We start from the raw sequence: 14,929 nt of genomic DNA, 5'->3' as shown, positions 1-14,929 counted from the left end.
AATCACTTCAACCGTTGTGACCACTGTGCCAATCACAAAACCAAAAAGAATTGTGATTGGTAAAACTACTGATGCTGGAGGGAGTGGTTCCAAATAGAAAGAAAATGTTGATGAATATGGTGTGAAGTCAAAGGGAAAAGAAATTCTGTAACGTCATAAATTTCAAAACCAATTTTTTTCATTTTTACAATCATTAAAACATCGAGTAATAAAATTTAGGTTCCAATGTAACAATTTAGTCATGACCAATTACATAACAAAGATCACAAAACGATTTCCCCGAGTGTGTGTACAATCACGCTAGCGCCTTCCCACGGTCCTCGCTAGTACCTGAAACACATAACACAACAACTGTAAGCATAAATGCTTAGTGAGTTCCCTAAAATACAACCTACGCACATACGCCTTTCCAGGCCTTGACCTTCCAGTCCATGTGTCTCAGGGGACTTCCGTCCCGACTGGGTTAACCTTCCGGTCCTACCCACGTCAACCTTTCGGTCCATATGACCACGCCTTCCGGCCCATAACATATTACCTTCCGGCCCATATCAAGCATATCATACATGGCACATATAACGAATAACTTATTACACATAAGGCATATATCTCATATCACGTTCGACCTTCCGGTCACACAGTCAAACCCTTCCGGGTACAGTATAGTGAGAAGACTCACCTCGTATGTCTCGCTAATTCGTAAACCCTGGAAATCACTCGTGCTCGAACCCCCGAGCTGTAATCCTCCTATGACATCATGAATCTATAATTATTACTTGTACCACTAGGGTTGACCATTCTTATCAAGTCAACACTGGTCGACTTGGTCAACAGACTTTTGTCAAATTGACCAGACTCGGCGAGTGCACTATAGTGACTTGGCGAGTCTACGCGTTTTCTCCAACTCGCAAGGATTTTCCCTTTGACTCGTCGAGTACTTCCCTGACTCGACGAGTTCCACCTGGGCATGAATCACGGGGCCACCGCAACTCAACTCACCGAGTCGCAAGGACAACCCGGCGAGTCCCAACTCGACTCGGTCCACCTGTCAAAACCTTCCTAACTCTCCGTAACTCACTGAGTCACCCATAACTCGGCAGGACTACACACTAGGTGGTCACAAGGACAATCTTCAAGCGACTCATCGAGTCTGTTCTTCAGACTCGGTGAGTCCATGCCATGCATCAGCTAAAACTGGCTTTTGCGGTCAGATCCGTTCCATACACACATAGATCTGGCCTTCCCAAGCTTATTTGTCACGTAAAGTCTCAGTCTTGGTCGCCATGCAACGCATACAAGGCTCATTTTGGAGTAATAACCTCTAATATGGCAACCCTAGCTTCCAACTCAAAAGAATGGACATAAAGCTTGTCATTTGGGGCCTTCTGGACCTGCTAAGGTCCAGATCTAGGTTTCCATACCTCCATGGGACCTTTCATACTTCCAAATCAAGCCAAATAAGGTAAGAAGAAACCCTAGATTTGACACATCAACCAATATACAAAGTTTAGCTCTGAAAGTTACCTCAAGATGGTTCCGTTGATGAAATAGAAGCAGATCCAAACTCCCCAACTCTTCAAGCTTGATCTTCTCCTTCCTTCTTGCAAAAATCACACAAAATGATGAACAAATGGCCTCTATCTCACTCACAAAGTCTCTCAGCCGTTTGGGTGCACTCAGGGCTCAAGGTGGCTGCAAATGAGGGCCATAAGGTCCTTTAAATAGGGCTTAGGACCGGAAAATTAGGGTTTCATTAAATAGCACGGACTCGCCGAGTCCATCCCTTGGACTAGCCGAGTCCGGACGCGAACCTCCGTCCAAAACCGCGACCTGACTCGGCGAGTTCGACCTCCAACTAGCCAAGTCCCCTCACAGAATACCAAAAATATAAAAGTAAAGATACCTGGGGATCCGGGCTGTTACAATTCTCCCCCACTAGAACAAGACTTCACCCTCGAAGTCCTGCTAGGCAAATAGCTCCGGATACTGCTCACGCATCTCACGTTCCGGCTCCCAGGTCATCTATGATCCCTTCCGATGCTGCTACTGAACCAATACCAGGGGTACCTCCTTGTTCCTCAAAACCTTGATCTTCTGATCTCTGATGGCTACTGGTTTCTCAGCATAATTCAGGCTTGCATCCACCTGAATATCCCCTAATGGAACCATCGCCGATTCGTCGGCTATACACTTTCTCAACTGCGACACATGGAAAGTGTCGTGAATCTGCCCCAACTCTGCTGGCAAGTCTAAACGGTAGGCTACCCGGCCCACCCTCGCGATCACACGGAAAGGACCAATATATCGGGGCCCCAACTTGCCCCTCTTCCTGAATCGAATCACTCCTTTCCAAGGAGAGACCTTCAAGAGCACAAGATCACCAACTTGAAACTCAAGCTCGGACCGGCGTCTGTCTGCATAACTCTTCTGTCGGCTCTGAGAGGTCAACAACCTCTACCTGACTAGCTGAATTTGCTCGTTCGTCTGAAGTACGATCTCCGTGCTACCCATAACCTGCTGTCCTACCTCACCCCAACAGATGGGGGTGCGACACCTCCGCCCATACAACAGCTCAAAGGGTGGCATACCAATGCTCGAATGATGGCTGTTGTTATACGAGAACTCTGCTAAAGGTAGATAGGTGTCCCATCTTCCTCCGAAATCCAACACACATGCCCGAAGCATGTCCTCGAGCGTCTGAATCGTCCGATCACTCTAACCGTCTGTCTGGGGATGATATGCAGTACTGAAATGTAACCTAATACCCAACTCCTCATGAAACTTCTTCCAGAACCTGGAAGTGAAACGCACGTCACGGTCCGAAATAATCGAGATCGGCACTCCATGTCGTGATACTACCTCCCTCACATATAACTCGGCCAACTTCTCCGCAGAAGAGCTCTCGCTGATGGCTAGAAAATGAGCGCTCTTCGTCAGCCTATCCACGATCCCCCAAATCGCATCGACTCCCCTTGCAGTCCGCGGTAACTTGGTGATGAAATCCATAGTGATTTGTTCCCACTTCCACTCGGGAATCTCTAGCGGTTGCAGCTTACCGTGTGGTCGCTGGTGCTCGGCCTTGACCTGCCGACAAGCCAAGCACCTCTCGACAAACCAAGCGACATCCCTTTTCATACAGGGCCACCAGTACTCCTTCCTGAGATCCAAATACATTTTCGTAGCACCGGGATGAATCGAGAATTTTGATCGATGTGCTTCCTCCATCAAAATAGTACGCGCACCGCCCACAAACGGTACCCAAATCCGACCCTGAAAAGTCATAAGCCCTCGACCATCCGTGACGAATCCTGATACCTGACCTACAACCCGCTCCTTCTTCTGATGTTCTGGCTTCGCAGCCTCTACCTGAGCTCCTCGAATAATATCCAAAATCGGGGTCAATATCGTCAATCTCATGCAAATATCTCGGATTGGGGCGCTATCCGCCCTACGGATCAACGCGTCGGCTACCACATTAGCTTTGCCTGGGTGGTACAGCATCTCACAATCGTAATCCTTCACCACATCCAACCACCTCCTCTGTCACATATTCAGATTTGGCTGATCCACCAAGTACTTCAAGCTCTTATGGTCCGTGTATATCGTACACTGAACCCCATACAAATAGTGTCGCTAGATCTTGAGGGCAAACACCATCGCCCCCAATTCTAGGTCGTGAGTGGGATATCTCGACTCATGAGGCTTCAACTGCCTACAAGCGTACACTATCACATGACCCCTCTGCATAAGCACCGCCCCCAAACCCGATATAGAGGCATCACAGTACACCACAAAATCCTCCATCCCTTCCGGGAGTGCAAGCACCAGAGCATCGCACAATTTCTGACGAAGCGTCTCGAATGAGGATTGCTGCTCCGGTCCCCATGAAAATGTAACACCCTTCCGGATCATCCTAGTAAGTGGCACAGCGATCTTGGAGAAATCCTTGATAAACCTGCGATAATATCCAGCCAAACCCAGAAAACTCCTAATCTCGGTGGGCGATCTCGGCACCTCCCAGCTCAACACCGCCTCAATCTTGGCCGGGTCGACCAATATCCCTTTCTGGTTAACAAGATGCCTGAGGAACTGGACCTCTCGTAACCAGAAATCACACTTGGAGAACTTGGCATACAGTCTCTCCGATCTCAAAACCCCAAGAATCTCCCTTAAATGTTCCTCATGCTGATCCCTAGTCCTCGAATACACCAAAATATCATCGATGAATACGATCACCGACCGATCCAGCATCGGCCGGCACACCCGGTTCATAAGATCCATGAACGCGGCCGGGGTATTGGTGAGCCCAAAAGGCATCACCACAAACTCATAATGTCCATAGCGAGTCCTGAAAGCAGTCTTCTGGATATCTTCCTCTCGAACCCTCATCTGATGATACCCCGACCTCAAGTCAATCTTGGAAAACCAAGATGCCCCCTGCAACTGATCGAACAGATCGTCGATCCTAGGTAACGGATACAAGTTCTTAACCGTCAACTTATTCAACTCCCGGTAATCGATACACATCCGGTGTGAACCATCCTTTTTCTTGACGAACAAAATCGGCGCTCCCCAAGGTGAGCTACTCGGTCGAATGAATCCCTTCCCCAACAGCTCCTGAAGCTGCGAGGATAACTCCTGCATTTCCGGTGGAGCGAGACGATAAGGCGCCTTGGCGATGGGCGCCGCTCCCGGAACCAAATCGATACGAAACTCCACTTGCCTCTTCGGAGGCACACCCGGTAACGCTTCGGGGAACACATCCGAAAACTTGCATACAACCGGAACGTCATCAATCGAATTGGGCCTCCCCATGGCCACTCGAGTATCCATCACATAGGCTATGAATCCATTACAGCCCTGCTGCAAACTCTGCCTTGCCCTGGCAGCCGAACAAAACGCCGACCCACATCGGGTCCCCTCGCCATAAACCGTGAGTACTCCCCCACTAGGGTCTCGAATCATCACCAGCTGTCTCTCGCAGTCAATGACTACTCCAAACTTACTCAACCAGTCCATGCCCACGATAACGCAGACATCTCCCATAGCTATAGGAACCAAGTCTATAGGGAACTCGATCCCAAAAATCTCGAGCACACATCCTCGAATCACCTCAGTGGCGTATACCGCCTTCTCATTTGCTATAGCAACTCGCAGGGGTCGACTCATCACCTCCCGATCAGTACCGATGTGCTGGATAAAAGCCAACGAAACAAAAGACTGACTCGCACCCGAGTCAAATAATACCAAAGCAGGCACATAATTCACGAGAAAAGTACCTACGCATATCATAATATAAGCACAAAATTTCAGCATAAAGGTAGATACATGAAAGAATACATACCGGCTATGACATCAGGCGCCGCGCAGACCTCCTCTGCAGTCAACTGGAAAGCTCTCCCGCGAGCCTTCGGAGCCTCGGCCTTCACTGGCCGAATCTCGGGAACCCTGGCAGCAGGGGTAGATCCCTGGCGAAGCTGGGGGCACTCGGCCTTCCGATGGCCGGTTTGGTTGCAATGAAAGCAAACCATGAATCCCTTGGGGCAATCCCTGACAATGTGCCCCTCCTTGCCACACTTGTAGCAAGCACCCGATCGGCATGCCCCCTCGTGACCTTCGGATCTCGAATCGGCGGACTTGGTCCGCTTGGCTGCCGGCTGAGACTAAGCCGGCCGCCGATCCACCCGTTGAGACTCGGCCTCCTCCCTGGCCTGGGTCTCCAACTCGATCTCACGCTTCCTGGCATTCGCCTGAAGCTCAGCAAAGGTCTGATATGACGAGTTCGATACGAACTCCCGGATATCCCTCCTCAGCACTCCCAAGTACCGACTCATCCGAGCCTGCTCCGTGGACACCTGCTCGGGGCAGAACATCGCCCTCTCATGAAACTTCCGCGTGATCACCATAACAGAATCATTACCCTGCTTGAGGGTCAAGAACTCCTGAACCAACCGTTCCCTCTCAACCGGGGGAACATACTCATCTCTGAACATAGCAGTAAACCTCTCCCAAGTCACAACTGAGACCTCTGCCAGAGTGAAGTTCGCCGTCACGAACTTCCACCAATCCTTTGCTCCCAGGCAGAGCTGGTTCAAGGCGAACCGTACCCTCAGATGCTCCGGACATGAACAAGTGTAGAAGCATCCCTCGATATCAACAATCCATCTCATCGCAGCGATCGGATCCTGCGTCCCGTCAAACTCCGGTGGCTTCGTGTTGCTGAACTCCCGGAACAGCAACGAGTCACCTCCGTGTGGTCTGGAAGCGGCCACAGCTGCGGAAGCTGCAGCGACGGCGACCTTAGTCAACACGGCGTAGCGCTCATCAAATGTCTCCATCAGCGTGGTCTTAATAAACCCAAACATCTTCGGAATCTCGGCCTAGATCGCTGCAGCTACCTCCTCATGAATCATCTGACGAAGCTCCTCGTCAGTCACACTACTCGTACCAGGTTTGTGTCGTGGTCCAACCATGATGTCTCTGAAATACAACATAAAAATATCAGAGACTCTATCGGGCATAATTGCACTCGATAACGCAGTCCTACTCAGTCTCCGATACCCAGGGATTCTTACTTGGGCTGTCCATTGACCCGGTATCCTTAGTAGTACGGGCCCAATACTACCAATTACACCGCGTCAGTATTCACCCCAAGTCCTCCTCCCCAAACCCCGAATCCTGAGTACTCTATTTTTGTCATACACTAGCTACCCACTCGCTCTCAAGCTCCTCATAGAAGCAGGTTTCCCTAGACTAAGGCATCACAAAATCAGGCCACTCTAGTCCTAATATGTATACCTAGTCTACTAGCATGCGTATCATGTTATATCATATCTCATAACATATATTGTAAGAGTATTTTAGGGATTTTACCGTTCGGGTGCTGGCTGACCGTACACACTCCTTTTTCTTTGGTTGTCTCGAAATCACTTATCAAATTTTATTGATTTATTAATTAAAATTTTTCTCAAATCCCGGTTTGAGTTCAGTTACGCCCGAAGGTGTACCCGAATCTCTCAAACCAAGGCTCTGATACCAACTTGTAACGTCATAAATTTCAAAACCAATTTTTTTCATTTTTACAATCATTAAAACATCGAGTAATAAAATTTAGGTTCCAATGTAACAATTTAGTCACGACCAATTACATAACAAAGATCACAAAATGATTTCCCCGAGTGTGTGTACGATCACGTCGGCGCCTTCCCACGGTCCTTGCTAGTACCTGAAACACATAACACAACAACTGTAAGCATAAATGCTTAGTGAGTTCCCTAAAATACAACCTACGCACATACGCCTTTCCAGGCCTTGACCTTCCAGTCCATGTGTCTCAGGGGACTTCCGTCCCGACTGGGTAAACCTTCCAGTCCTACCCACGTCAACCTTTCGGTCCATATGACCACGCCTTCCGGCCCATAACATATTGCCTTCCGGCCCATATCAAGCATATCATACATGGCACATATAACGAATAACTTATTACACATAAGGCATATATCTCATATCACGTTCGACCTTCCGGTTACACAGTCAAACCCTTCCAGGTACAGTATAGTGAGAAGACTCACCTCGTATGTCTCGCTAATTCGTGAACCCTGGAAATCACTCGTGCTCGAACCCCCGAGCTGTAATCCTCCTATGACATCATGAATCTATAATTATTACTTGTACCACTAGGGTTGACCATTCTTATCAAGTCAACACTGGTCGACTTGGTCAACAGACTTTTGTCAAATTGACCGGACTCGGTGAGTGCACTATAGTGACTCGGCGAGTCTACGCGTTTTCTCCAACTCGCAAGGATTTTCCCTTTGACTCGTCGAGTACTTCCCTGACTCGACGAGTTCCACCTGGGCATGAATCACGGGGCCACCGCGACTCAACTCGCCGAGTCGCAAGGACAACTCGGCGAGTCCCAACTCGACTCGGTCCACCTGTCAAAACCTTCCTAACTCTCCGTGACTCACCCATAACTCGGCAGGACTACACACTGGGTGGTCACAAGGACAATCTTCAAGCGACTCGTTGAGTCTGTTCTTCAGACTCGGCGAGTCCATGCCATGCATCAGCTAAAACTGGCTTTTGCGGTCAGATCCGTTCCATATACACATAGATCTGGCCTTCCCAAGCTTATTTGTCACGTAAAGTCTCAGTCTTGGTCGCCATGTAACGCATACAAGGCTCATTTTGGAGAAATAACCACTAATATGGCAACCCTAGCTTCCAACTAAAAAGAATGGACATAAAGCTTGTCATTTGGGGCCTTCTGGACCTGCTAAGGTCCAGATCTAGGTTCCATACCTCCATGGGACCTTTCATACTTCCAAATCAAGCCAAATAAGGCAAGAAGAAACCCTAGATTTGACACATCAACTAAAATACGAAGTTTAGCTCTGAAAGTTACCTCAAGAAGGTTCCCTTGATGAAATAGAAGCAGATCCAAACTCCCCATGTAACGTCATAAAATTTCCAACCAAAAATTTTCATTTTTACAACCATCAAGACATGAGTAAATAGTTTAGATTCCCAAAATAACAACGTGGTCTCAAACGATTACATAACAGAAGATAAAATAGTTTCCCCGAGTGTGTGTACGGTCACGCTGGCGCCTTCCCACGGTCCTCACTCGTACCTGAAACACATAATGCAACAACTGTAAGCATAAAGCTTAGTGAGTTCCCAAAATACAATATACGCACATACGCCTTTCCAGGCCTTGACCTTCCGGTCCATGTGTCTCAGGGGACTTCCGTCCCGACTGGGTAAACCTTCCGGTCCTACCCACATCAACCTTTACAGTCCATATGACCACGCCTTCCGGCCCATATCAAACATATCATACATGACACATATAGCAAATAACTTAACACACATAAAGCATATATTCCATATCATATTCGACCTTCCGGTCACATAGTCAAAACCCTTCCGGGTACAGTATAGTGAGAAGACTCACCTCGTTCACCTCGCTAAGTCGCTAATCGTGAATCCTGAAATCACTCGGGCTCGAACCCTCGAGCTGCAACCTCCTACGATATTATAAATCTTTAATTATTACTTGCACCACTAAGGTGGACCGTCCTTATCAAGTCAACACAGGTTGACTTGGTCAGCAACCTTAGGCAATTTGGAACAGACTCGGCGAGTGCACAATAGTGACTCGGCGAGTCTACGCGTTTTTGCCATCTCTCAAGAACTTTCCCTTTGACTCGTCGAGTACTCCCTCGACTCGACGAGTTCCACCTGGGCCTGAATCACAGGGCCACCGCGACTCAACTCGCCGAGTTGAAGGTCAACTCGGCGAGTCCCGACCTGACTCAGTCCACCTGTCAAAACCTTTCCAACTCTCTGCGACTCACTGAGTCGCCCACAACTCGGTCCGGACTACACACAGGATGGCCTCGAGGACAATCTTCAAGCGACTCGTCGAGTCTGTTCTTCAGACTCGGCGAGTCCATGCCATGCACCAGCTAAAACTGGCTTTTGCGGTCAGATCCGTTACATACATACATAGATCTGGCCTTTCCAAGCTTATTTGTCACGTAAAGTCTCAGTCTTGGTTGCCATGCGATGCATACAAGGCTTCCTTTGAAGAAACAACCACTTATTTGGCAAGCTTAGCTTCTAACTCAAAAGAATGGACATAAAGCTTGTCATGAGGGGTCTCCTGGACCTGCTTAAGTCCAGATCTAGGTTCCATGTCTCCATGGGACCTCTCATACTTCTTATTCAAGCCAAGAAATGCAAGAAGGAACCCTAGATTTGGCCCATCAACACAAAATACGAAGATTGGCTCAGAAAGTTACCTCAAGAAGACCCCCTTGATGAAATAGCAAAAGATCTAAGCTCCCCAACACTTCAAGCTTGCTCCTCTCCCTCCTTTCCTTGCACTATCACACAAAATGATGAACAAAAGGCCTTCAAACACACACACAAGGGCTTACAGACGTATGGAGGCTCTTAGGGTTCAAGGTGGCCGCATATGAGGGCCATAAGGTCCTTTAAATAGAGCTTAGGACCGGGAAATTAGGGTTTCATCAAACAGCGCGGATTCGCCGAGTCCGGACGCGGACCCCCGCTCAAAACGCGACCCGACTCGGCGAGTTCGACCACCAACTCGCTGAGTCCCCCCCCCCACAGAAAGACAAGAACATATGAAATGAAGATACCTGGGGTTTCGGGCTGTTACAAATCTCCCCCACTAGAATAAGACTTCGCCCTCGAAGTCCCGCTTAGGCAAAAAGCTCTGGATGCTGCTCCCGCATTTCATGTTCCGGTTCCCAGGTCATCTCTGATCCCTTCCGATGCTGCCACTGAATCAATACCAGGGGTACCTCCTTATTTCTCAAAACCTTGATCTTCCGATCTTTGATGGCCACAGGTCTTTCAGCATAATTCAGACTTACATCCACCTGAATATCCCCTAACGGAACCACCGCTGCTTCGTCGGCTATACATTTCCGCAGTTGCGACACATGGAAAGTATCGTGAATCTGTCCCAACTCTGCTGGCAAGTCTAAACGGTAGGCTACCCGACCCACCCTTGCGATCACACGGAAAGGACCAATATACCGGGGCCCCAACTTGCCCCTCTTCCTGAATCGAATCACTCCTTTCCAAGGAGAGACCTTCAGGAGCACGAGATCACCAACCTGGAACTCAAGCTCGGACCGTCGCCTGTCTGCATAACTCTTCTGCCAGCTCTGAGCGGTCAGCAACCTTTGCCTGACCATCTAAATTTGCTCGGTCATCTGAAGCACGATCTCTGTGCTACCCATAACCTGCTGTCCCACCTCACCCCAACAGATGGGGGTGCGACACCTCCGCCCATACAACAGCTCAAAGGGCGGCATACCAATGCTCGAATGATGGCTGTTGTTATACGAGAACTCTGCTAAAGGTAGATAAGTATCCCAGCACCCTCCGAAGTCCAACACACATGCCCGAAGCATGTCCTCGAGTGTCTGAATGGTCCGCTCACTCTGGCCGTCTGTCTGAGGATGATATGCCGTACTGAAATGTAACCTAGTACCCAACTCTTCATGGAATTTCTTCCAGAACCTGGAAGTGAAATGCACGTCGCGGTCTGAAATAATCGAGATTGGCACCCCGTGCCGAGATACTACTTCCCTCACATATAACTCAGCCAACTTCTCCGCAGAAGAGCTCTCACTAATAGCTAGAAAATGAGCGCTCTTTGTCAGTCGATCCACAATTACCCAAATCGCATCGACTCCTCTCGCTGTTCGTGGTAACTTGGTAATGAAATCCATAGAGATTTGTTCCCACTTCCATTCGGGAATCTCTAGCGGTTGCAGCTTACCGTGCGGTCGCTGGTGTTCGGCCTTGACCTGCCGACAAGTCAAGCACCTCTCGACGAACCAAGCAACATCCTTTTTCATACATGGCCACCAGTACTCCTTCTTGAGATCCAAATACATTTTCGTAGCACCAGGGTGAATCGAGAATTTCGATCGATGTGCTTCCTCCATCAAAATAGTGCGCGCACCGCCCACAAACGGCACCCAAATCCATCCCTGAAAAGTCATAAGCCCCCGACCATCCGTAACAAATCCTGATACCTGACCTACCACCCGTTCCTTCTTCTGGTGTTCCGGCTTTGCAGCCTCCATCTGAGCCCCTCGAATAATGTCCAGAATCGGGGTCAAAACCGTCAACCTCATACAAATGTCTCGGATCGGGGCGCTATCCGCCCTACAGCTCAATGCGTCGGCTACCACATTAGCCTTGCCCGGGTGGTACAGGATCTCACAATCGTAATCCTTCACCACATCCAACCACCTCCTCTGTCGCATATTCAGATTTGGCTGATCCATCAAGTATTTCAAGCTCTTATGGTCCGTGTAAATCGTACATCGAACCCCGTACAAATAGTGTCGCCAGATCTTGAGGGCAAACACCACCGCCCCCAATTCCAGGTCGTGCGTGGGATATCTCGACTCATGAGGCTTCAACTGCCTCGAAGCGTACGCTATCACATGACCCCTCTGCATAAGTACCGCCCCCAAACCCGATATAGAGGCATCACAATATACCACAAAATCCTCCATCCCTTCCGGGAGTGCAAGCACTGGAGCCTCGCACAATTTCTGACGAAGCGTCTCAAACGAAGACTGCTGCTCCGGTCCCCATGAAAACGCAACACCCTTCCGGGTCATCCTAGTAAGTGGCACAGCGATCTTGGAGAAATCCTTGATAAATCTGCGGTAATATCCAGCCAAACCCAGAAAACTCCTGATCTCGGTGGGCGATCTCGGCACCTCCCACCTCAACACCGCCTCAATCTTGGCCGGGTCGACCAATATCCCCTTCTGGTTCACAAGATGCCCGAGGAATTGGACCTCTCGTAACCAGAAATCACACTTGGAGAACTTGGCATACAGCCTCTCCGATCTCAAAACCCGAAGAATCTCCCACAAATGCTCCTCATGCTGGTCCCTAGTCCTCGAATACACCAAAATATCATCGATGAATACGATCACCGACCGATCCAGCATCGGTCGGCACACCCTGTTCATGAGATCCATGAATGCGACCGGGGCATTGGTGAGCCCAAAAGGCATCACTACAAACTCATAATGTCCATAACGAGTCCTGAAGGCAGTCTTTTGGATATCCTCCTCGCGAACCCTCATCTGATGATATCCCGACCTCAAGTCAATCTTGGAAAACCAAGATGCCCCTGCAACTGATCGAACAGATCGTCGATCCTAGGTAACGGGTATCGGTTCTTAATCGTCAACTTGTTTAACTCCCGATAATCGATACACATCCGATGTGAACCATCCTTCTTTTTGACGAACAAAATCGGCGCTCCCCAAGGCGAGCTACTTGGTCGAATGAATCCCTTCCCCAACAGCTCCTGAAGCTGCAAGGATAATTCCTGCATTTCCGGTGGAGCGAGACGGTAAGGCGCCTTGGCGATGGGCGCCGCCCCCGGAACCAAATCGATACGAAACTCCACTTGCCTCTCCGGAGGCACGCGTGGTAACTCCTCGGGGAACACATCCGCAAACTCGCATACAACCGGAACGTCATCAATCGAATTGGGCCTCTCCGTGGTCACACGAGTATCCATCACATAGGCTATGAATCCATCACAGCCCTGCTGCAGACTCTGCCTTGCCCTGGCCGCTGAACAAAACGCTGACCCACACCGGGTCCCTTCGCCATAAACCGTGAGCACTCCCCCACTAGGGTCTCGAATCATCACCAGCTGTCTCTCGCAGTCAATGACTGCTCCAAACTTACTCAACCAATCCATGCCCATGATAATGCAAACATCCCCCATAGCTATAGGGACCAAGTCTATAGGAAACTCGACCCCAAAAATCTCGAGCACGCATCCTCGAATCACCTCGGTGGCGTATACTGCTCTCTCGTTTGCTATAGCAACTCGCAGGGGACGACTCATCGTCTCCCGGTCGATATCGATGTACTGGCTAAAAGCCAGCGAAACAAAGGACCGACTCGCACCTGAGTCGAATAATACCAAAGCAGGCACACGATTCACAAGAAAAGTACCTACGCATATAGGAATATAAGCATAATGTCTCAGCATAAATGTAAATACGTGAAAGAATACATACCGGCCACTACATCAGGCGCCGCGCGGACCTCCTCCGCAGTCAACTGGAAAGCTCTCCCACGAGCCTTCGGGGCCTCGGTCTTCACTGGCCGAACCTCAGGAACCCTGGCAGCAGGCGAAGATCCCTGGCGAAGCTGGGGGCACTCGGCCTTCCGATGGCCAGTCTGGTTGCAATGGAAGCATACCATAAATCCCTTGGGGCAATCCCTCGCAATGTGCCCCTCCTTGCCACACTTGTAGCAAGCACCCGATCGACATGCCCCCTCGTGACCCTTGCCGCACTTCCCACAAGTACGGCTCTTCTGTCCTCCGGATCTCAAATCAGCGGACTTGGTCCGCTTGGCTGCCGGCTGCGACTGAGCCGGCCGCCGATCCATCCGTTGAGACTCGACCTCCTCCCTGGCTTGGGTCTCCAACTCGATCTCCCGCTTCCTGGCATTCGCCTGAAGCTCAGCAAAAGTCTGATATGATGAGTTCGATACGAACTCCCGGATGTCTCTCCTCAGCACTCCCAAATACCGGCTCATCCGAGCCTGCTCCGTGGACACCTGCTCGGGGCAGAACATCGCCCTCTCATGAAACTTCCGCGTGATCACTGCAACCGAATCATTACCCTGCTTGAGGGTCAAGAACTCCTGAACCAACCGTTCCCTCTCTACCGGGGGAACATACTCGTCTCTGAACATAGCAGTAAATCTCTCCCAAGTCAAGGCTGAAACCTCCGCGAGAGTGAAGTTCGCCGTCACGAACTTCCACCAATCCTTTGCTCCCAGGCGGAGCTGGTTCAGGGTGAACCGCACCCTCAGATGCTCCGGACATGAACAAGTATAGAAGCATCCCTCAATATCGGCAATCCACCTCATCGCAGCAATCGAATCCTGAGTCCCGTCAAACTCTGGTGGCTTCGTGTTGCTGAACTCCCGGAACAGCAACGAGTCACCCCCCTGTGGTCTGGCAGCAGCCACAGCTGCGGTAGCTGCAGCAGCCGCAGCCTCAGACAACGCGGCGTACCGCTCATCAAATGTCTCCATCAGCGTGGTCTTAATAGACCCAAACATCTCCGGGATCTCGGCCCGGATCGCTGCAGCTACCTCCTCATGAATCATCTGACGAAGCTCCTCGTCAGTCACTCCACTCGTGCCAGGTCTGTGTCGTGGTCCAACCATGATGTCTCTGAAATACAACAAAAGAATATCAGAGACCCTATCGGGCAAAAATCGCACTCGATAACGCAGTCCTGCTCAGTTTTCGATACTCAGGGGTTCCCACTTGGCTGCCTACTGACCCGGTGTCCTTGGTAGTACGGGCCCAATACTGCCA

This window comes from Lactuca saligna, chromosome 8, assembly GCF_052625555.1.
Source record: "Lactuca saligna cultivar CGN05327 chromosome 8, ASM5262555v1, whole genome shotgun sequence".
Lineage (NCBI taxonomy): Eukaryota > Viridiplantae > Streptophyta > Magnoliopsida > Asterales > Asteraceae > Lactuca > Lactuca saligna.
This window is presented reverse-complemented; position numbering follows the sequence as displayed.